Source organism: Dromiciops gliroides, chromosome 6 (assembly GCF_019393635.1).
Source record: "Dromiciops gliroides isolate mDroGli1 chromosome 6, mDroGli1.pri, whole genome shotgun sequence".
Classification (NCBI taxonomy): domain Eukaryota; kingdom Metazoa; phylum Chordata; class Mammalia; order Microbiotheria; family Microbiotheriidae; genus Dromiciops; species Dromiciops gliroides.
In genome coordinates, this window is record NC_057866.1 from 274,521,194 (window position 1) to 274,543,290 (window position 22,097).

The 22,097-nt window shown below is 38.7% G+C and overlaps 1 pseudogene; it reads right to left on the reverse strand.

Moving 5' to 3' along the window:
- Positions 1–708: 708 nt before the first annotated feature.
- The window catches only part of LOC122732313, a 54,993-nt pseudogene continuing 33,604 nt past the window's right edge, over positions 709–22,097 (reverse strand).

Consider the following 22,097-nt stretch of genomic DNA (forward strand, 5'->3'; position numbering starts at 1 on the left):
AGTAGGCACCTAATAAATTCTCATTTCCTTCCTTCCCCCCTTGCTATATCCTCCCTACACATTTGCTAGACATCTGGAGACATAATGGTCAAGGGCAGGAGCAAGGCTGAGGGGGACTGGGCATTGTCTGTGACTCTTCTGGTCCTGCCTGCTACACCCATTCTATCCTCACCCTGCACTTGGCCTTCCGTCCTGCGAAGGTTAGATGCAGCATGGCATGCTTGCCAAGTACAACAGGCCGCTTCAAAGTCATTAATTGGATCATAGATTTGGAGATGTTCAGTGGTCTTATCTCCTGATTTCACAGATATGCAAAATTGAGTCCCAGAGAGAAAAAGGATTTATTGGATGATAGAATGTTAGAGCTGGAAGAAGTCTTAAAGATGTTCTTTTAAGCCCTTCATTTGATGGGCAGGGAAGCTGAGTGAGACCCAGATGCGTTAAATGACTTGTCCAAGGTCAGCTGGGCAGGGCTAGGATTCAAACCTCTGACTTCAGATCTAATGCTGTCTGCTGCACCATATTGTGTCTTTATCAGGGAGGGCTTTGTTTCCTCTCTACCTTGACTGGCTACTCTAGCTGAAGCCTGGCTCAGCCCCTCACTGTCCTTCTGCTTGCCCAGACCATTCTTCCCTTTCAGATTGGAGTGCCTTTAGGAAATGGCGGGCTCACACGAGACTGTGGGTATGTCCAGTGCCAGGTCTGTCACTACTTCTCCCGTGGCATTTCTGATGCATTAATACTCATGCTGAACTTCTCACATGGACAGTGCTCACAGGGGTGCAGGATTGGGAGACGTTGTGGGGGTAGCGGCTGAAGGATGCTGGTAAGCTTAGATTGGAGAAGAGCTGGTTCAGGGGCCAAAGAGCTGGCTTCAAGCATTGAAAAGACTCCCTGTCTTGGGGAAGAGGGATTTAATTTAAGCTAATTGGCTCCAAAATGTAGAACTAGAAATAGTAAACAGGAGGGGAGCAAATAAGCATTTATTAGCACCTCCTGTGTGCCAGGCACTATGCTAAATGCTTTATAAATATCTCATTTGAATCTCACAACAACCCTGGGAGGCAAGTGCTATTATTCTCATTGGATCCTTGAAGAACCTGAAGTAAACAGAGGGTAAGGGACATATCTGGGGTTAAACAGCTTGTATCTGAGGTCACATATGAACTCAAGTCTTTGTGACCTTAGTGCCCTGAGCCGCTTTGCTATCTCACTAATAAAAGAAGTCGTAGAGACAAATTTCAGCTAAATGATGACCCCCGAATGCTTTGAACAGAGCTGTTGAAAAGTATACTGGAGGGGCAGCTAGATGGCGCAGTGGATAGAGCACTGGCCCTGGAGTCAGGAGTACCTGAGTTCGGATCCGTCCTCAGACACTTAACACTTACTGGCTGTGTGACCCTGGGCAAGTCACTTAGCCCCAATTGCCTAACCAAAAAACAAAACAAAACGAAAAGTATACTGGGTTGATTCTGAGAGTAGCAGGCTCCCAATCACTGAGAACTCAATTAGAGGGCAAATGGCCACTTTCCAGTTAAAGGTCCAGCACTAGGAATTCTACAATCTGGGGCAGATTCAATGTCCTTCTGTGGGGTCCCAGGAACGTTGGTTTTGGGAAGCCACTCCTACCCTTCTCCTACAGCCGACTGTATAATAGGGAAAGACATTTCCTCTCCCACACCTCTCTGGACTCTGGACTTCATGGGCTTGGGACCCTCAAGGGTCCCCTCTTCTTGAGCACAAGGTGTGCTAGGGGTCTGCCTTCTATCTCAGAGCTTGTTTCCTGTGAGCTGTGCTTCCCTGCTCTGTCTGGGTAGAATAAGATCCAGAGGAGCAAGACACCTGAAGAGGCCCCTCTGTGGAGGAACTGCCCTGCCACTCACTCTTTGTATTTTTTTTTTTTTGGCGGGGCAATGGGGGTTAAGTGACTTGCCCAGGGTCACACAGCTAGTAAGTGTCAAGTGTCTGAGGCCGGATTTGAACTGCCACTCACTCTTATTGGGCAGGGGTGCAGCTTGTTTGGAGGAACATCTCTCTAGAGGGACCTACCTGACTGTTCCTTGTTTCCTGACTTGGGTATCCAGATGCTTTCTCTGTTGTCTTCACCTAGTCGTGTGATCATGTCAAGGCAGAAACATGAGTCCCATGTTTTCACCCTGGAACAAGCAGGGGGAAAGAGGGAACAAGCGTTTATTAAGCACCTACTATGTGCCAGGTACTGCACTAAGGGCTTTACAAATATTATCTCATTTGATTCTCACAACAACCCTGGGACATAGGCTCTATCATTATCCCTATTGTGTAGATGGGAAAACTGAGGCACAGAGGTTATATGACATGCACAGTATAACACATCTAGTAAGTGTCTGAGTGAGGATTTGAACCTAGGTATTCCTGACTTCAGACCCAGTGCTCTATGCACTGCGCTACCTACCTGCCTAGGAAAGCCCGGAACCCTCTCTTCCCTTCCCTGTCTCCTCCCCACCCCTCATCATGTCATGGTTCTGCTTTGCAATAGGTGATCTTGCTGAGATTTCTGTCTTTACTCTCCTTATCCCTGACTTTAAAAAGTGGCCCTGATGCTATTTTCCTTTTCTGACAACAATTTTATTTCCCATTGACTTGGCCTCCTTACCCAATAGACACCACTGATCCATATAAGCAAACCAAACAAATTGATAATGGTGGCCACGTTTGAACATATGTGCTTCATCCTGCTCCTCTCTTCCTTCTCTGTGAGGAGGCGGGAGGCGTGCTTCAGCTCCAGCCCTTTCTAGTCTTTTGATGTTGCTTCTCTTCATATCATTGAGGTTCTTGTGTAAACTTTTCTCTTTGCTTTTCATCAATTCATCCAAAGCTTCCAATTTATTGGAATTCTTCATATTTGCCATTTCTTTTAGGACAATAATATTTTGGATCATTTATATGCCATAGTTTGTTCAGTTGTTCCCCAATTGATGGAGTTCATTTTGTTTCCAGTTCTTTTTATAAAAATATTATAAATAAAAAGAATAAAAATATGATAAATGTTTTTGCAAATATCAGGCTTTTCCTATTTAAAATATTCTTGGGCCCTCTGAATAATATTGTTATCACTTGGTCAAAGTGTGTGTATAATTAAATGATCAATTTGATATAATTTCAAATTATTTTTCAGATGGATTGAGCCAATTCATAGCTCCATTAATGGCATATTAGTGTAACTGACATACCATAGCCCCTTGAATGTGTACCTTTTCCACATTTTTGTTATCCTTTCTAATCTATGGTGTGTGAGGAGAAACCTCAGAGTTGTTTTAATTTTATTTTTTTTCTTGTGATTTGGAGCATACTTTTATGTCAAAAGCAGCTTTTTCCAGAAAAGGAATAAAAATCCAAATGAGGTGAGCAAGTTTGACTTCTGACTGTCACTTTCTTCTGACAGTAACTTCCCGTCAAGTAGTCGCTGCTCATTAATAGAAGTAAAGACACAAAAATGGAGTTTGCATCCTGATGAGGAGGTCAGTGACTCGTGCTTTCCAGGAAGGGCCTGAAATTATTAAAGGCAAATTATGCCCACAAATCTGTCATGCCACTCTGAAAAGCAGAAGCTTTTGTCTTGGCAAGAGACTTGGTCCTAATATACACAGGAAAACTTGGCCAGAGCTGGAAATGAACAATAAGCTGTCCAGGACCAATGAGCAGGAATTTCTATCATCCACTCTCCTTTTTTCTCCAAAGTTCAGTCACCAAGGAGTATCGCTTTACTTTAGTTCCTCCAGTTATCTCCCACTAAATGTGGTGAACTTCCTTGCACAAATTCCTTTCCTTTTATGATTTTATCTTCTATAGGGACCTGGTTCTGGAGATGTGCAATGTAAATTGCACATGGTCATATTTGTTTGAACTTTTTGGTACATTTCGTATCCTGTGAATTCTAGTCTACCTGGTGCAATTGTGTCTAAGAGATTATTCTGCACTGTTCTTGAGCTGCATGGTTACTAGGTCATTTACCAGAATTGTGCCTTTCTGGCATAATAGGTCTGTTCTTCCATGTCATGTACCTTCTCTGGGGAATGTGTAAACAAAGTTTCTGAGCAGGTACCTCACATGAAGTTTTTTGCATATAGTCAGTATTTAACTAATGCTTTCCCATTCTATTCAGTCCTCCCCAGAAGTAGAAATACCACCATTGTGGCAATTACAAAATTTGAGAGAAAATTTCTGGTTAATTTAATTATTTTATTAATAATGACAGCATTTTTATTAATAAAGGTATGGTCATTTGTCCATCTCTCTTAGAACAAAAATAATCATGGCAGTGGTCTAATAGCTCATGTGCCCATTGGTGTTCCTGAGAATGGCAATCCACTTTGATTGGTTAACAATGAGAGAATGAATATCACTATGAGGGACTGGACCTGAACTTTGATTATGTCATTTACTTTTTTTTTTTTTTGGGCAGGGCAATTGGGGTTAAGTGACTTGCCCAGGGTCTCACAAATAGTAAGTGTCATGTGTCTGAGTCCAGATTTGAACTCAGATTTTCCTGACTCCAGGGCTGGTGCTCTATCCACTGTGCCATCTAGCTGTCCCATGTCATTTACTTCTAAGTTACGCCCAGTCTTGGGGGTAGATTGTGTGCTTCATCCTTAGTCCTTTGGAATTGTCCTGGATCATTGTATTATGAGAATAGCTACGTCATCCATAGCTGTTCATTGTACTATATTCTGTTACTGTGTACAATGTTCTCCTGGTTCTGCTCACCATGCTTCACATCAGTTCATGTAAGTCATTCCAGGTTTTTCTAAAATCATCCTGCTTGTCATTGCTATAAGAAATAATATTCCATCACAACAATATGCCACAGCTTGTTTAGACATATTCAATCATGACATCCCCTCAATTTCCAGTTCTTTGAGATATAGACCTAGTATTGCTGGATCAAAGGGTATGGACAGTTTTATAGCCTTTTGGGCATAGTTCTAAATTTCTCTCTACAATGATTGGATCAGTTCACAACTCCACTAACAATGCATCAGTGTCCCAGTTTTCCCACATCTTCTCCAACCTTTATCATTTTCTTTTTTTTGTCATAGTCGCCAATCTGATAGCTATGAGATGGTACCTCAGAGTTGTTTTAATTTGCATTTCTCTAATGATCAGTGATTTAGAGCATTTTTCTATATGACCACTTCTGAAAACTGCCTGTTTATATTGTTTGACTATTTTTTCAATTAGGGAAAAGCTCTTTTTTTAAAATATAAATTTGGCTCAGTTCCCTGCATATTTGAGAAATGAGACTTTCCATAGGAGAAACTATTCCCAATTTCATGTTTTTTTTTCTAATTTTGACTACATAATTAAAAAAAATTATATGTAATCAAAATTATGCATTTGGGGCAGCTAGGTGGCACAGTGGTTAGAGCACCAGCCCTGGAGTCAGGAGGACCTGAGTTCAAATCTGGCCTCAGACACTTAACACTTACTAGCTGTGTGACCCTGGGCAAGTCACTTAACCCCAATCGCCTCACCAAAAAAAAAATGCATTTAACCTCCCATGCTCCTCTCTATCTTTTCTTTGGTCATAAACTCTTTCCTTATCCATAGATCTGACAAATATTTTTTTCCATGCTCACCTAATTTGCCTATGATATCATCCTTTACATCTAAATCATGTATCCATTTGACTTTATTTTACTATACAGTGTGAGATTTCCTAGGCCTAATTTCTATGGGACTTATGCATACTTTTTAGCAAGGGGCCAGAGCCCCTATGCTTTCCCCATGGAGCTAAAGCACACAAGCCCAGCTCTATGGGGAGTGCTCCAATCAATTAATCAATAAACATTTCCCCAGCTAGACCTTCCAAGGATTTGGTAAGGGAGGAGATGCTGGGATTGGATTGGTGGTAGGGTGTGCAGGTAACTAGTCAAGTAACATTGTAGTACGGGCCAGGCACTGTGCTAAATGGTAGGGATACAAAGAAATGCAAAAAGCAGTCCCTGCTTTCAAGGAACAGACAGTTAACAGAGGGAGAAAACAGCTAAACAATGTACAACCAAAATGTATTCAGAACAAATTGGATATTTTCAACTGAGGGAAAGCACAAACCATAAGGATTAAAAAGGCTACTTGCAGCTGAAACTTGAAGCCAGGCAAGCTAGGAGGCAGAGATGAAAGGGTGAGTGAGTCCTAATCATGAGAGATAGCCAGGGGAAATGCCTGGAGGCAAGAGTTGGAAGTATCAGTTTTCAGAAAGCAGCGTAAGGAATGAGAAGACTGGAAAGTTAACTGGGATCCAAGTGGAAGACTTTTTAAAAGTCAAACAGAAGATTTTACACTTGATGCTAGGGACAATAGGGAGTTACTGGAGTTGATTGAGTAGGGGGGTGATATAACCAGCTTGTGTTCTTAGAAGATCACACTGTCAGCTTGGATCAAGGTTGGACTGGAGAGGGGAGAGAGTTGAGGCAGGCAGACGGGCCAGCAGAGTGTTGCAGTAGTCCAGGTGAGAGGTAATGGGGAGTGTCAGTGTCAGAGGAGAGAAGTGGTGGGGGGACATAGGAAAGATGTGTTATTGACAGGCTTTGGCAATCTATTGGCTATGGGGGTTGAGAGGGAGTGAGGAATGGTAGAAAACAGCTAGGATGTGAGCATGAGTGACTGAGAAGATAGTGGTGACCTCAATAGTAATAGAGAATTTAGGAAGAAGAGATGTTTGGGGCGGTAAAGAAAATGAAAATTTGCAGAATTTTGGGAGAATTTCTGTAAGAATGAGAGCAAGTGTGTTTCATGAACTGAATTTCTCAACATTTGTAAGAGTTTTAAGGGCATATCCTCTCTCCCCAAGTGCTTTGTTCCATAATCTGGAAAATGCACACTTGAGTGAAGTGCCTGAGGCAGGGAGGGAGTCACAGGGAGACCACAATGACAGCAGGTCTGTAATAAATCCTCCTCTCTTATGCATAAGCATCAACAGGCTGGCCACATACCCTGTGGCACCCAAAGTGCATATGTTCAGCTCCTTTCAACGCTTCAAAACAATCTTTCTGGAGGTATAGCAGGAAGCGAAGGTCAATCAACACAAAATGGTACAAACTTTCATTGTATATCAAGAATTCAGAAAGCAGACTTTATGGCATACATGACTTGCTGAATCAGGAAGAGTACTGACCTTACTGTTGAAGGATCTTGGTGCAAATCCTGGCTTTAACGTGTATTGTCTGTGACCCTGAGCAAGTCACTTATTCTCCTTGTGCCTGAATTTCCTTAGGTATAAAATGAAGAAATTGGGTTAGATGAAACCAAAGTTGCCTTCTAGTGTAAAGTCCCATTAGTTCTAAAGAAAGAAGGAAACATCTTCAATCGCGCCCATTGGAGAGTCAGCATCATAAATCTTATATCAACTTCATTTGGTCTCTCAACTTGATTGGCCATAATGACGTTTGTGGATATAGATTGCTATCTTTTTCATTAAGGGAATCAAATGGTGCCTTAGTAGCTTGTTTCCTAGCTTTGGGTGCTATTAAGTGAATTAGGTTGCCCACTGTTTATTTCCTTTCCATTTTCTAATTACTGTAAACTGTGTCAACCTTAATTTTTAAATATGTGTTCTGTACCATGTATGTGCACAAGCTAGTACAGAATAGTTCTCGATTTGTCGAAAGACTCTAGTTTTGATTCTTTATTTATCTTTTTAATGCGGAGGTGGTGAGGACTTATGTCTTGCCAAGTTCATGAATCTGTTCATATAGCAATGGTCACTCTTCAAAAATCTTGTGAAAAAATGTAGTGTCACAATTTATCTCAGGCTTCCCTTTGAGAACTACAGTCAGCAAAGTGGATATCATGGTCTACATTGAAAGCCTGGCTGGTGTGGATAAGAGATTAGGAAATAGATCAGCAGCCTGGAAGAGAGGCATTGTGGAGGGCTGATTGAGGGCTTTAATTATCTGATATTTGCCAGAGCTCCCTCTGCCAAAAGCAGACCAATGAATAAATTCTTTTGATATCTTATTGCAAAGTTCTTCAAAAGTTGAAGCAACCAGTTTTTACTTAATTTTTAACAGCAAGTGAGCACTCCATTTTAAGATATGGGATAGAGAATAAAGGCATAGTCTGCCACACACTGTAGATTTTGTGATACACATTTTGAAGTATTCAAAAAAAAAGTTCGGCATGAACAGGGCTGTGCTGCAGACAGCTCATCCTGGCTGATCCTGTTACCATCTCTGGACTGAGTTCTTAAAGCTGCCGGTGCTGCTGTCCCTAGGGAATCAATTGTTGGGTTTGGGGGGCTGGAGTCAAGATGGAGAAGTAGAGAAAGCACGATAGCTGAGCTCTCCCAATATTCTTCTCCCAATATTCTTTAAAATAACACTTCAGATTGAATTCTGAAGCAACAAAGCCAACAAAAGGTCATGGAAAGACATTCTTCAAGCCAAGGAGAACTTAGGAGGTCAGGAGAGATGTAGAACACTGGTGTGGGAGCTGGCCCAGAGCCCATGTGACACCAACACCTGTGATGGGCCTTGAGGCAGCAGGGACAGCAGCGCCAGCAGCTTTGAGAACTCAGTCCAGAGATGGTAAGAGGATCAGGCAAGTGCTGAGAAATAGACAAGAGGGGAGCCTTTGGGCCAGCATGGGGCACAAGACCAGGGCAGAGAGGAGTGATTTCACTCCGAAGGGAGCCACAGCCCCGAGGAACAGCACTACTTTGTATTATTTAAAAAATAGTATTTTATTTGATTTTTTTCCAATTATATGTAAAGATAATTTACGACATTTATTTTTGTAAAATTTTGAGTTCCAAATTTTTTCCTTCCCTTCCTTCTCTCTGCTCTCCCAAAGCAAGCAAGCAATCTGATATAGGTTATACATTACAATCATGTTAAACATGTTTCCACATTAGTCCTATTGTGAGAGAAGAATCAGAACAAAAGAAAAAAACACAAGAAAGAAGAAACAAAAGAAAGTTAAAATAGTATGCTTCAATCTGCATTCAGACTCCATAGTTCTTTTTCTGGATGTCGAGAGCATTTCCCATCATGAGTCTTTTGGAATTGTCTTGGATCATTGTATTGGTGAGAAGAGCTAAGTCTATCACAGTGATCATCACACAATGTTCTTGACACTATGTACAATGTTCTCTTGATTCTGCTCATTTCACTCAGCACCAGTTCATGTAAGTCCAGGTTTTTCTGAAATCCATCATTTCTTACAGAACAATAGTATTCCATTACATTTATATATCACAACATGTTTAGCCATTCCCCAATTGATGGGCATCCCCTCAATTTCCCCAATTCTTTGTCTCTACAAAAAGAGCAGCTATAAACATTTTTGTACATGTGGGTCCTTTCCCCTTTTTATCATGTCTTTGGGATATAGAACTAGTATTGGTGGGTCAAAGGATAGGGACAGTATTATAGCCTTTTGTGCATGGTTCCAAATTGCTCTCCAGAATGGTTGGATCAGTTCACAACTCTACCAACAATGCATTAGTGGAACAGTATTACTTGTAGTTTCAAGGGAACAGGGACCCTGAGGGCAATATTGCTTTCAGTCCCAAGGGACTGAAGAGCCCTTACTAGGTAAGGACTAGAGAGCAGACCAAGAGAGCAGTGATCACACCTCTCCTTGGATCACACTAACTTGCAAGCAATGAAAACTTCCAAACTCTTAGAACTAGCTCTGAAAACAGCAGTGAAAAAAAAATGCTGAAGCCTGAAGTTTGGAACAATGGCCCGACCTCCCATCTTGGAATCAGAGTCCAAGTTTAGCATAAAGTTCAAAGTCAAAAAATAGGCTGGAAAAATGAGCAAACAACAACCTGACTACAAAAATCTACTATGGTGACAGGAAAATCAGAACACATAAAAGAAAAACAATGATGTCAAAACATCTTATAAGCAAAGCCTCAAAGAAAATAAAACTGAATGGAACAAAACCCCAACAAGAATCTTGGAAGAACTAAAAATAATTTTAAAAATAAAATAATACTGGCAGGAAAAAGTTGGGAAAAGAAATGAGAATGATGGAAGAAAATCATGTACATAAAAACACACAAGAGTTTGGTAAGAGAGGCACAACAATTTTGAAGAAAATAACATCTGAAAAACAGAAATTGGCCAAATGGAAAAAGAGGTGTAAGAGCTCACTGAAGAAAATAATTCCTTAAAAATTAGAATTGGGAATGTGGAAACTAATGACTCTATGAAACATTAAGAAACAAAAAATATAAATTCAAAAGAATTTTAAAAATAGAAGAATATTTCAAGCATCCAGAAAGAAAGACTTCGTATACTCTGCAATGAGTCAGGATCACACAAGATTTAGCAGTTACTACCACATTAAAGAAGTGGAAGGCTTGAAATATGATATTTAGAAAAGCAAAGGGGCTAGCATTAAAGTCAAGAATAACCTACCCAACAATACTGAGTATACTCCTTCAGGGAATGGGGGAAGGGATAAATAACTTAATGAAATAGAGGACTCTCATACAAATCCTGACAAAAAGACCATAGATGAATAGAAAATTTACCTTTCATATAAAAGGCTCAAGAGAAGCATAGAAAGGTAAATATAAAAGATAAATGATAAGGAACTAAATAGGGTTAAACTGTTTATATTTTTATGTGGGAAAATGAAATATTTATCTTCTAAGAACTTTATCATTATTATGGCACTCAGAAGGTCTCTAATTAGAGGGCATGGGAGTGAATTGATAATGTTGGAATGATTTCAAAAAAATGGATGAGTAAGAAAGAGGGATGCACAGAGAGAAGGGGAAAAGGAGAGGAAGAATGGGGAAAATTATCTCAGGAAGAACTCTTACAGTGGAGGGAGAAATGGGGGGCAGGGGAAGCTTGAACCTCATGGTCTCATGAATTATTTCAAAGAGGGAAGAATATATGTGCACACCTAAATAGGTCTGGAAATCTATCTTACCAAACAAGGAAGAAGGAAGGGAAGGAGATGAGAGAAAGATGGGGAGGGGATGATAAAAGGGAGAGTGGATTAAGGGATTCAGGGGTTAGAAGTAAAGCAGACTGTTGAGGAGGGCAGAAGAGATAGATAGATGATAGATAGATAGATAGACAGAGACAGAGACAGACAAAGAGATACATAGAGACAGACAGAGAGAAGAAGAAGGAAGAAGGGAGGGAGAGAGGGAGAAACAGAAGAAAATAGGACAGAGAAATGCAAAGTAATTATATGAACTGTGAATGTGAATGAGATGAATTCACTCATAAAATGGAAGCAGATAGCAGAATCCAATAGAAACCATAATCCAACAATATGTTGCTTACAGGAAACACACTTGAAACAGAAATACACACATACACAGAGTCAAAATAAGGAGCTGGAGCAGATTCTATTATACTTTAGCTGAAGTTAAAAAAAAGGCAAGGATAACAATCGTGATCTCAGACAAAGCAGAAGCAAAAATAGATCTAATTAAAAGAGATAAACCCCAAAACTACATTTTGCTAAAACTCACTATAAACAAACCGATAATATCAAAACTGAACATATATTCATGACATGTCTCAGGATCCAATTTATTAAAGGAAAAATTTAATTACAGGAGGAAATAGTGAACCTCAACTTTCCCCTCTAAGAGCTAGATAAACCTAACTATAAAACGAATAAGAAAGAAATTCAGGAGATGAGTAGAATTTTAGAAAGTTTGGCCATAGTAGAACTTTGGAAAAACTGAATGTAAATAAAAAGGAGTATACCTTTTTCTCAACTATACATGTCACCTTCATAAAAACCTCACAAATAAATGCAGAAAAGCAGGAATATCAAAACACCTCTTTCAGATCATAATGCAATAAAAATTACATTTAATAAGGGGTCATGGAAGCAAAGATTAAAAATTAATTGTAGGGGGCAGCTAGATGGCGCAGTGGATAGAGCACCGGCCCTGGAGTCAGGAGTACCTGAGTTCAAACCTGGCCTCAGACACTTAACACTTACTAGCTGTGTGACCCTGGGCAAGTCACTTAACCCCAATTGCCTCACTAAAAAAAAAAATTGTAAAATAAATAATCTAATTTTAAAGAATGAGAGGATCAAAGAACAAATCATAGGAAAAATCTGTCATTTCATTAGAATGACAACATTGAGACACCATTCCAAAATTTCTGGGATGCAGCCAAAGCAGTGCTTAGGGGAAAATTTACATCTTTAAATGCATACATCAATAAAAGAAAGAAAGAACAGATCAATGAATTTGGCATACAATTAAAAAAAAACTAGAAAAAGGACAAATTTAATACCCTCAAACACCAAAATATAAATCTTGAAAATCAAAGGAGAAATTAATAAAACCAATTGGACTAATAAATAAAACTAGGACTTAGTTTTGTCAACCAACTCAAATTTAATAAAAATAAAATAATCTAGTTTTTATCAATAAAATAGATAAAGCTTTGGCTAATTTAATTTTTTAAAAAAGAAAGAAGAAAACTAAATTACAAGTCTTAAAAATGAAAAGGATAGGGGGCAGCTAGGTGGCGCAGTGGATAAAGCACCAGCCCTGGATTCAGGAGGACCTGAGTTCAAATCTGGCCTCAGACACTTGACACTTACTAGCTGTGTGACCCTGGGCAAGTCACTTAACCCCCATTGCCCCGCAAAAAACCAAACAAACAAAAAAAAGCAAAACAAAAAAAAATGAAAAGGATATAATCAATGAAGATAAAATTAAATCAAACATTAGGAGCTATTTTGCCCAATTATTTGTTAATAAAACTGACAATCTAGGTAAAATGAATGGATATTTACAAAACCAGAAATTCCCCAGATTAACAGAAGAGGAAATAGGAGGCAACTCCATCACAGAAAAAGAAATTGAAAAAGTAAAAAACTAGTTCCATAAGAAAAGTACCCTAAGACCAGATTGACTTACAAGCAAATTCTACTAAGCATTAAAAAAACAATTAATCCCAATATTATGTAGATATTTTGCAAATATAGATAAAGGAGTCCTACCAAATGCTTTCTAAGATGCAAATATGGTCTGATGCCTAAACCAGAAAGAGCAAGATCAGAGAAAGAAAACTATAGACCAATTTCTTTAATAAATATTGAAGCAAAAATTTAAATAAAACACTAGCAAGGAAATTACAGCACCATATAATGGGTTTCATGCCAGGAATGCAGGGCTAGTTCCATATTAGGAAAACTATAAGCATAATTTGCTGTATAAATAATAAAAACAACAAGGTTCATATGGTTATATAGATTGATGCAGAAAAAGCATTGGACAAAATGTAACACCCATTCCTATTGATAACACTAAAAAGCACAGGAATAAATGGAACTTTTCTTTTTTCTTTTTGTTTTTTTTTACAAGGCAATTGGAGTTAAGTGACTTGCCCAGGGTCACACAGCTGGTAAGTGTTAAGTGTCTGAGGCCGGATTTGAACTCAGGTCCTCCTTGATACAGGGCTGGTGCTCTATCCACTGCACCACCTAGCTGCCCCAAATGGAGCTTTTCTTAAAATGATAAATAGTATTATATCCAAAAGCAAAAGGAAACATTATCTGTAACCCACATAAATCATCAGGATTTCTATATATTACCAATAAAGCGTAGCAGGAAGAGATAGAGAAATTCCATTTAAAATAAGTTCAGCCATATAAAATACTTGGGAGTCTACCTGCCAAGACTTACCAAGGCACTCTACAAACACACTTATAAAACACTTTTCACACAAATAAAGACATATTTAAACAAGTGGAGAAGTATTAATTGCTCATGGGTAAGTTGAGCCAATGTAAGAAAAATGACAATGCTATCTCAATGAATTTACTTATTTGGTGCCATACTAATCAAACTATCAAAGAATTAGTTTACAGACCTAATTTACATAATTCATCTGGAAGAACAAATGGTCAAGAATATCAATGAAATAAATGAAGAAAAAAAGTGAAGGAAGGTAGCCTAATAGTACTATATATCAAACTGTACTACAAATCAGTAATGATCAAAGCAAACTGGTACTAGATAAGAAGTAGAGTAGTTGATTAAGTACACAATGTGCAGAAGTAAATGATACCAGTTACCAAGATCCCAGTTATTGGGCCAAGAAATCACTCATTGACAAAACAAGCAAACAAAAAATCAAACAGAAAACAGAAAAGTAATATGGCAGAAGCTAGGTACAGACCAACATCTCACACAATATATCAAGATAATCTCAAAATGGCAACACGATTTTGACATTAAAAGTAACATCATAAGCAAATTAGGGGAGTATAGGAGAAGTTGCCTATAAGATGTGTGAATAAACAAACAGTTCATGACCAAACAAGAGACATAAAGGATCACAGGAGGTAAAATGGATAATTTTGATTACATGAAATTAAAAGGGTTTTGCACAAGAAAATTCAAAATTAGAAGGAATGCAGGATACTGGGAAAAATGTTTTTATAGCAAGTTTCTCTGCTAAAGGTCTTATTTCTCAAATATGTAGGGAACTGAGCTAAATTTACACAAGCAAGAGCCATTTCCCAATTGAAAAATGGTCAAAAGATATGAATAGTCAGTTTTCAGAAGAAATCAAAGCTATCGATAGTCATGAAAAGAAAATTCTAAATCATTAATCATTAGAGAAAAGCCAATTAAAATAACTTCTGAGGTACCTCCTCATACTCATCAAATTGTCTACCATGACAGAAAAGGAAAATGACAAATGTTGAAGGGAAAGTGGAAAAAACAATAATGTGAACTGGATCTGTGAACTTGTCTAATAATTTTAGAGAACAATTTGGAACTATTCACCCCAAAGTATAAAACTATGCATATTTTTTGTCCCAGGAAAACCACTACTATGTCTGTTTCTCAATGAAATCAAAGGAAAATGACTCACCTATACAACAATATTTATAGCAGCTATTTTTTTTGTGGTAGTGAAGAATTGGAAACGTAGAGGATGCCTATTAATTGAGGAATAGTTGAAACAACTGTGGTATATGATTATGTTGGAATACAGGATAATTTCAGAAAAACTTGGGAAAACTTATGTGAACTGATGGAAAGTGAAGTGAGCAGAACCAGGAGAACATTGTATGCAATAAGCAGCAATATTGTAATGATAATCAACTGTGAAAGACTTAGCTACCCTGTTCAATACAATGATCCAAGACAATTAATTCTAAGGACTCATGATGAAAAATGCTACCCACCTTCAGAGAGAGAACTGATGGACTCAGTACAGACTGAAGTGCATTTATTTGTTTTTCTTGCTTTTTTGCAATGTAGTTAATGTGGAAATATTTTTTATGACAATCTGTAAGATTGATATTGTATTTCTTGCTTTCTCAATGGGTGGAGGAAGGAATTTGGAACTATAAATAAATATAAAGATTTTTTTAAAGAACCGATTCTTAAATTTTTAGTGTTAGTATTTGCACCCTGGAAATGGGCAGAACTTACATGTTAGATCTTAACTTAAGGGTCAGTGTCATCTGGAAACATAGCACAATCATGCCTTGTCCTTGGGCCATACCATTGCTCTTCAGTGCTTCCCAATTCTGGTGTAGGCAACCTGTTGTGAGTTAACTATCTATGGAACTTGGTGTTTTAGGCTGGCCCTTTTTGTGATCTGTATTTTAGATTATGATACTAAGGAGGGAAAGACTGATCTCTAGCCTTCGGAGGGTGGTCTTTTGCCTTGAAGGGTTAGAAGGAGTGAAATATTTTTCTTTTGAATGCATGGGTCTGCTTCCTATGCTTACACTCATTATGCTATCATCTAATCTAATTCAACTATTGCCAAATTTGACCTTGTTTGGGGCAGGGGTTGCTACATAGTGAATATTGAAATAACACTGGATCTTCAAGGGAATTGCAGGAACCAACAGGTGGGGCTGTAAATAGCTGTCAGAGATATAGCAGTGAGTGGTCAGATCTTGATTAATTAACAGCTGATTAACACAGAATCCTATTTGTTAATTGAATCCAGATTATACTACTGCTAAATGGATAACAAATGCTGAATACAGGAGCATGGTATGCTACTATATAAGCATAGTCTAAGCAGCGTTAAGACTAAGAATGAACTGAGGAAAGTCAAGAGCGACCAATTTTTATTCATTTGTGCCTCCCATTTTCTCCAATAAATTTAACAACAACAACAACAACGACAAAATAAAAGAGAGTCACTGCTTAAGGTTGACATGGAGAGTGATAATAGATAAGACACATGTACATATTTTCAGACTCTTTCAATAAATCAATTAGCTATGTTTATTTTTTCCCTTTCTAAAATAATTCTATTTGTCATATGGGATGGCTTTCTGGGAGGGTGAGAGATACATGGGATACTATGGTGATGTGATAAACAGAACATATCAATAAAAACTTATTTTAAAACATGCTATTGAAAAGTTAGAACTATTTAATTTTAATTTTACTTCAATCTTTATTAATGATGATATTTTTATTGGAAAGAATGGAACAAAATTGGCTGATGGGGAGTAGAATTGGTATGTGAAAATACTCAGTTGCCTTTGATGAACTAGACCAGATAGGCTACATGCTACAATACTGAAAGAACTGTTCACAATGATTATTGAGCTATGTTAGTAATCTTTGAAAGACCATGGGGAATACAATAGATGTTGAAGGACTAGTTAGGGGCAAATATTTTTCAATCTAAGTCATTGACTTTGACTTTTCCATCCATGTCTTTCAAAATACATTACAGAATCTTGTCAGGAATCAAACCTATAGAAAATAAACCAGTGATCATAATGAGCCAACATGGCTTCATCAAGAATAGGGTATGGTAGAATAACTTTATTTCCTTCTTTTATGGAGTTATTAGACTGAAAAATCAAGGAAATGCTTTATTCATTTCAGCAAATTTTTTAATAAGTCTCTCATGCTATTATTGTGGATAAGGTGGAGATATACTCCACAGGGCAGTTCAGTTAAATGGATTTTGGAATGGTTGACTGTTTGGACTCAAAGAATATCTAAGTGGTTTCTGTGGAATGATGCAGTGATCTGTCCTTGACCTTGTACTAGTCAACATTTTTGTTTAAAAAATCCATACCTTGAATAAAGGGATAGATATCATGCTAAGGAAATTTTCCAATGACTCAGCTCTGGGAATGATGGTTAACATGTTAGATGACAAGTCAGGACCCCAAAAGATCTTGATAGACTATAACAATGCTATATTTTCAATAAACTGTAATTTAATAGGACAAAGGCAAAGTTTTGTACTGAGTCTAAATATCAACTTTTGAGGAACAAGAGAGGGAATTGAGATGGAAAAAGATCTGGGAATGTAAGTGAACCATAAATTCATTAATAGTCACTAGTGTGATAGAGATGGTAAAACACTTAATTACACCATAGGCTGCATTCAGAGAGGGACAGTATCCAGAATTATGGAAATTATTGTCCTACTGTACTTTTTTATAGGCAGATCACATCTGGAGTAACATAAGATTACATCTGGAATATCATGAAATTACATCTGGAGTACAAAGTTTAGTTCTAGGTGCCACACTTTAGGAAGTACATTGAAAAGTTGGAAAGTGTGCAAAAGGGGGGCAGCTAGGTGGCACAGTGGATAAAGCAGCAACAAAATTCATGAGAGGGCAGCTAGGTAGCGCGATGGATAAAGTAATGGCCTTGGATTCAGGAGGACCTGAGTTCAAATATGGCCTCAGACACTTGACAGTTACTAGCTGTGTGACCCTGGGCAATTCACTTAACCCTCATTGCTCCATTAAAAAAAAAGAAAAAAAAAAGAAAAAAAAAAGAAAAGAAAAAAGAAAAGGAAAGTGTGCAGAGGAGGGCAACCAGGATGATGAGTTTCCTGTAGACCAAACTGGATGAGGATTAATTGAAAGAATGAGGTATGTTCAGCCTCTATGAGACATAACATAAGAGGAATGTAATTCTTTAAGAATTTCAGGAGCTATTGTGTGGATGAGGTTTAGACTAGTTCTGTATGATCTCAGCAGGCATGGTCAGGATTAATGGGTGAAAGTTGTAGAATAGTGGATTTAGTTCTGACCTAAAGAAAAACTTCCCAGTCTTGTGCTCAAATGGAATGGTATATGTCTCATGAGTCAGAGGCTAAGGTGTTCATTCCAAGGCTTAACTATCTCTTGTTGGGTATGTTGTATAGGTAGTTCTAGGTCAGAGGCCATTTGCATGACATCACCCCTGAGATATGTTCAGTTTTGTAAACCCAAGATTCTCTGATTATGGTAGATCGATTTCCTTAAGTTTCTGTAGATGAAAATGATCCTCTAACAAATTAACAATTTTATGAAAGCCTTCTGAGGATCCAGACTTGATTATAGGAATCAGAGAGATTTCCCAAGCATGGTACACTGTAGAGAAAATTAGTTCTACCTGGGAGGATACAGTTTGTGAGCTCTTGGAAGGCTATAAGTGATATTTCTCTAACCACAAATTATTTTTTTCTTTTGGCTTGAAAATGGTCCAGTGCTATAAACTGCACATAGCAATTTCGATTAGTCATCATGGGGAAAAACATTTAAAAGGTAGAAACACATTGTGACAGATGGGAAGGAAAGGCAGTTGTTTAGGCTACTAGATGCTCATTAGTAATGCTCATATTGACTTTAAGCCTGGCTTCCCCTTGTCAGAAGAGGGTTCAGAAGCTGCTTCACCTTAGTTGGATTAAAAAGATAATTGTTCTCTACTCCCTGACCCCTAAACAGATGCCCCTCATTCCATATTTGCCTCTCTCAAAATGAACAAAGTCATAGGGTGTTAATTTAGCAGTTGCTATTAAATCATTGGGCTGCTAGATGGCACCAGTGGATAGAGTGCTGGGGCTGGAGTCAGGAAGATTCATTTTCATGAGTTCAAATCTGGGTTCAGACACTTACTAGTTGTGTGGCCCTGGGAAAGTCACTTAACCCTGTTTTCCAAAGTCTCTTCATATGTAAAATGAGTTGGAGATGGAAATGGCAAATCAACCAGTTCACTATCTTTGCCAAGAAAACACCAAGTGTGGTTACAAAGAGTAGGACATGACTGAGGTGATTCAAGAAAAACAATATTAAATCATAAGTGAAGGAGGCAAATAGGCCATTTTAGCTCAACCAAAGAGTTCATGAAAGGAAAAATGGTTAATAAGTCTAAATAGGTAGTCTGGAGCCAGATGGTAAATGGCTTTAAATGACAAATAGAAGAGTTTGGATTTTATTCTAGAGGCAATAGGGAGCCACTGAAGATTTTGGAGTAGGGTAGTGACCTGGTCATCTTTGTGCTTTTTAAACATTATTTCAGCAGCTGTGTAGAATATGGAGAGAACTTGGAGGCAAGGAAAACAATTAGGAAGCTGTTGAAATTGTCCCTCCAAAAGATGTTACAAAACCTTTTTTTGTTTGACTATACACATTTATAGCAAGTGTTTTGTTTTTCTTTCGCTCTCCATTGGGAACAAGGGATTGGAAGAAGAGAGGACAGATTTTTCCTGATTAAAAATAAAATTTAAATTTTTTTTGGTGGGGCAATGAGGGTTAAGTGACTTGCCCAAGGTCACACAGTATCAAGAGTGTGAGGCCAGATTTGAATTTAGGTCCACCTGAATCCAGGGCTGGTGCTTTATCCACTGTGCCACCTAGCTGTCCCTTAATTTAAATTTAAAATACAATGTGATGAGATGCTGAACTTATATGATTGTTGTATAACTAAAGAGACAAGAATATATGTGAGGATTGTTGTGGAAATAGAATTGAAAAGAGGTAGATTAAAGATTCAAGGATGACTGGGAGATGGCTAACCTGGGGGACTAGAAGTATCTAGAAGTACCTTTGACAGAAACAAACATTCAGAAGAGGAGTGGGCTTCCTCTCTGGATAAGGAATTCTCTTTTGAACACGTTGAATTTGAAATACTTTTGGTGCACTCAGTTGGCAATTCCTAACAGATGTCGACTCCCTAACCTAAATTTTGTCTCTCTTACCTGCCACTCTTACCTTTTAAAATGTATATCATGGTTACTAGTCTAAATAGCTATGAGCAGTTTAAAAGACTTGATCATTTTCAGGCAAAACCAGATTCGGTGGTTATGGAAATTTTACTTGTAGCCTGCCAGGAGCACACCAACCAGATTCCCCAAGTATGTCATACAGGACCATATACCCAAAGGGACACCAGGGCTAGGTATGTGGCTCTGGAAGTCATCTACATGTAGATAATAATTAAATCCATTGGAGTTGGGAGCTGATGAGTTCACTGAGATGGTGTAGGGAGAGAAGAGAAATGATATTGGGATGGAAGCCTTTGGTACAGTCATGTACTGGGGGAAGATCATGGCTCATGCTCCATTAAAAGAAACTGAGAGGGGCGGCTAGGTGGCGCAGTGGATAGAGCACCGGCCCTGGAGTCAGGAGTACCTGAGTTCAAATCCGGCCTCAGACACTTAATACTTACTAGCTGTGTGACCCTGGGCAAGTCACTTAACCCCAATTGCCTCACTGAAAAAAAAAAAAAGAAAGAAGAAAAGAAACTGAGAAGGTGTTAGCAGTCAGAATGTCAGGAGGCAAAGCAGGAGAAATGAAAATACAGAAAGGGCCATAGATTTAAAGTTGAAAGGGATCTGGAGTGGGAGGGAGTCATTTAATCTAAAATTCTTATTGTAGAGTTGAAGAAGTGAAAGCCAAAGAAATAAAGTCATTTGCCCACAGTCACACAGATAGTAAACAGCCATGTTGGGATTAAAATCCATCTCTTCTGATCTCAAATCTAGTACTCTTTCCACTGTCCCCTCTGTCTCTCAGGATCTTCTCAAAAGAGGAGGTATTCAGGAAGTGAAGGGAGTCCACAGTGTCAAAGAATGCAGAGAGTTCAAGGAAGACGAGAGCTGAGAAAGGACTACTGGGTTTGGTAGTTAAGAGATCATTGGAAATTTTGGAGAGAGCCATTTTGGTTGAGTGATGAGATTATAAAAGGTTGAGAAATGAGTGAGAGGAAAAAGTGGAGGCAAAGCAGTCATATAGGCAGTAATTGCTAGAGACAGGCTTTGAAACGGGGTTCTCTGACTCTGACTCTATGTTCTCTTCATCATACCATGAAAGGCAGTGTGATACAGTGGAAAGAACCCTACTTCTTCCTGGACTTATCAAGAAGACCTAGATTTGAATATCACCACCAGCAATTCCTTAGTTGAGTGACCCTGGCAAGTCATTTCTTTCTTTCTCTCTCTCTCTCTCTCTCTCTCTCTCTCTCTCTCTCTCTCTCTCTCTCTCTTTCTTTCTTTTGCTGGGGTGATGAGGGTTGAGTGACTTGCCCAGGGTCACACAGCTAGTAAGTGTCAAGTGTCTGAGGCTGGATTTGAAATCAGGTCCTCCTGAATCCAGGGCCAGTGCTTTATCCACTGTGTCACCTAGCTGCCTCCTTGATAGCTTTTTTTTTTTTTTTTGGTGGGGCAATGAGGGTTAAGTGACTTGTCCAGGGTCACACAGCTAGTAAGTGTTAAGTGTCTGAGGCCGGATTTGAACTCAGGTTCCCCTGAATCCAGGGCCAGTGCTCTATCCACTGCGCCACCTAGCTGCCCCACCCCTGCCTTGATAGCTTTTTAAGACTACAAGTTACAGAAAAATTGCCCATCTACATCAGTGGAGAGAGTTTCTTTCCCGAGATCTTCCCACATTAATTCAGTAACAGATCTAGATTATTCCTTCCTTGCTCCCCCAACCCGGCCAAGCCTGCGTCCCTTCCCCAAAACAGAACTTATCTCACAAGGTTGTTGGGAGAATCAAATGAAATAACATACAGTAAGAACACTATGAACCTTAAAGATCTATGTCAATGTCCACTATTATTAACAAAGTGCACGATGAATGGTTCAGTGAGTACCTTTGGAACAAAAGTTTCCTCACCTCTCTCAATAATATCTGTCTCTACAGGTAGAGCTAGAGAGGATGTGATCAGAGCCCTGATGATCAGATGGGAGGGTATTTGTGTGTATGTGTGTGTGTGTGATCTATTAGCAGCCAGTGTGGGGAACTGGGTTTGGGAAATTCCACTTTATATACAGCTCCAAACAGCAGCAGCTGTCTGTAAGTTCTTACTCAAGGTGAGATAAAGGAGGATGCCT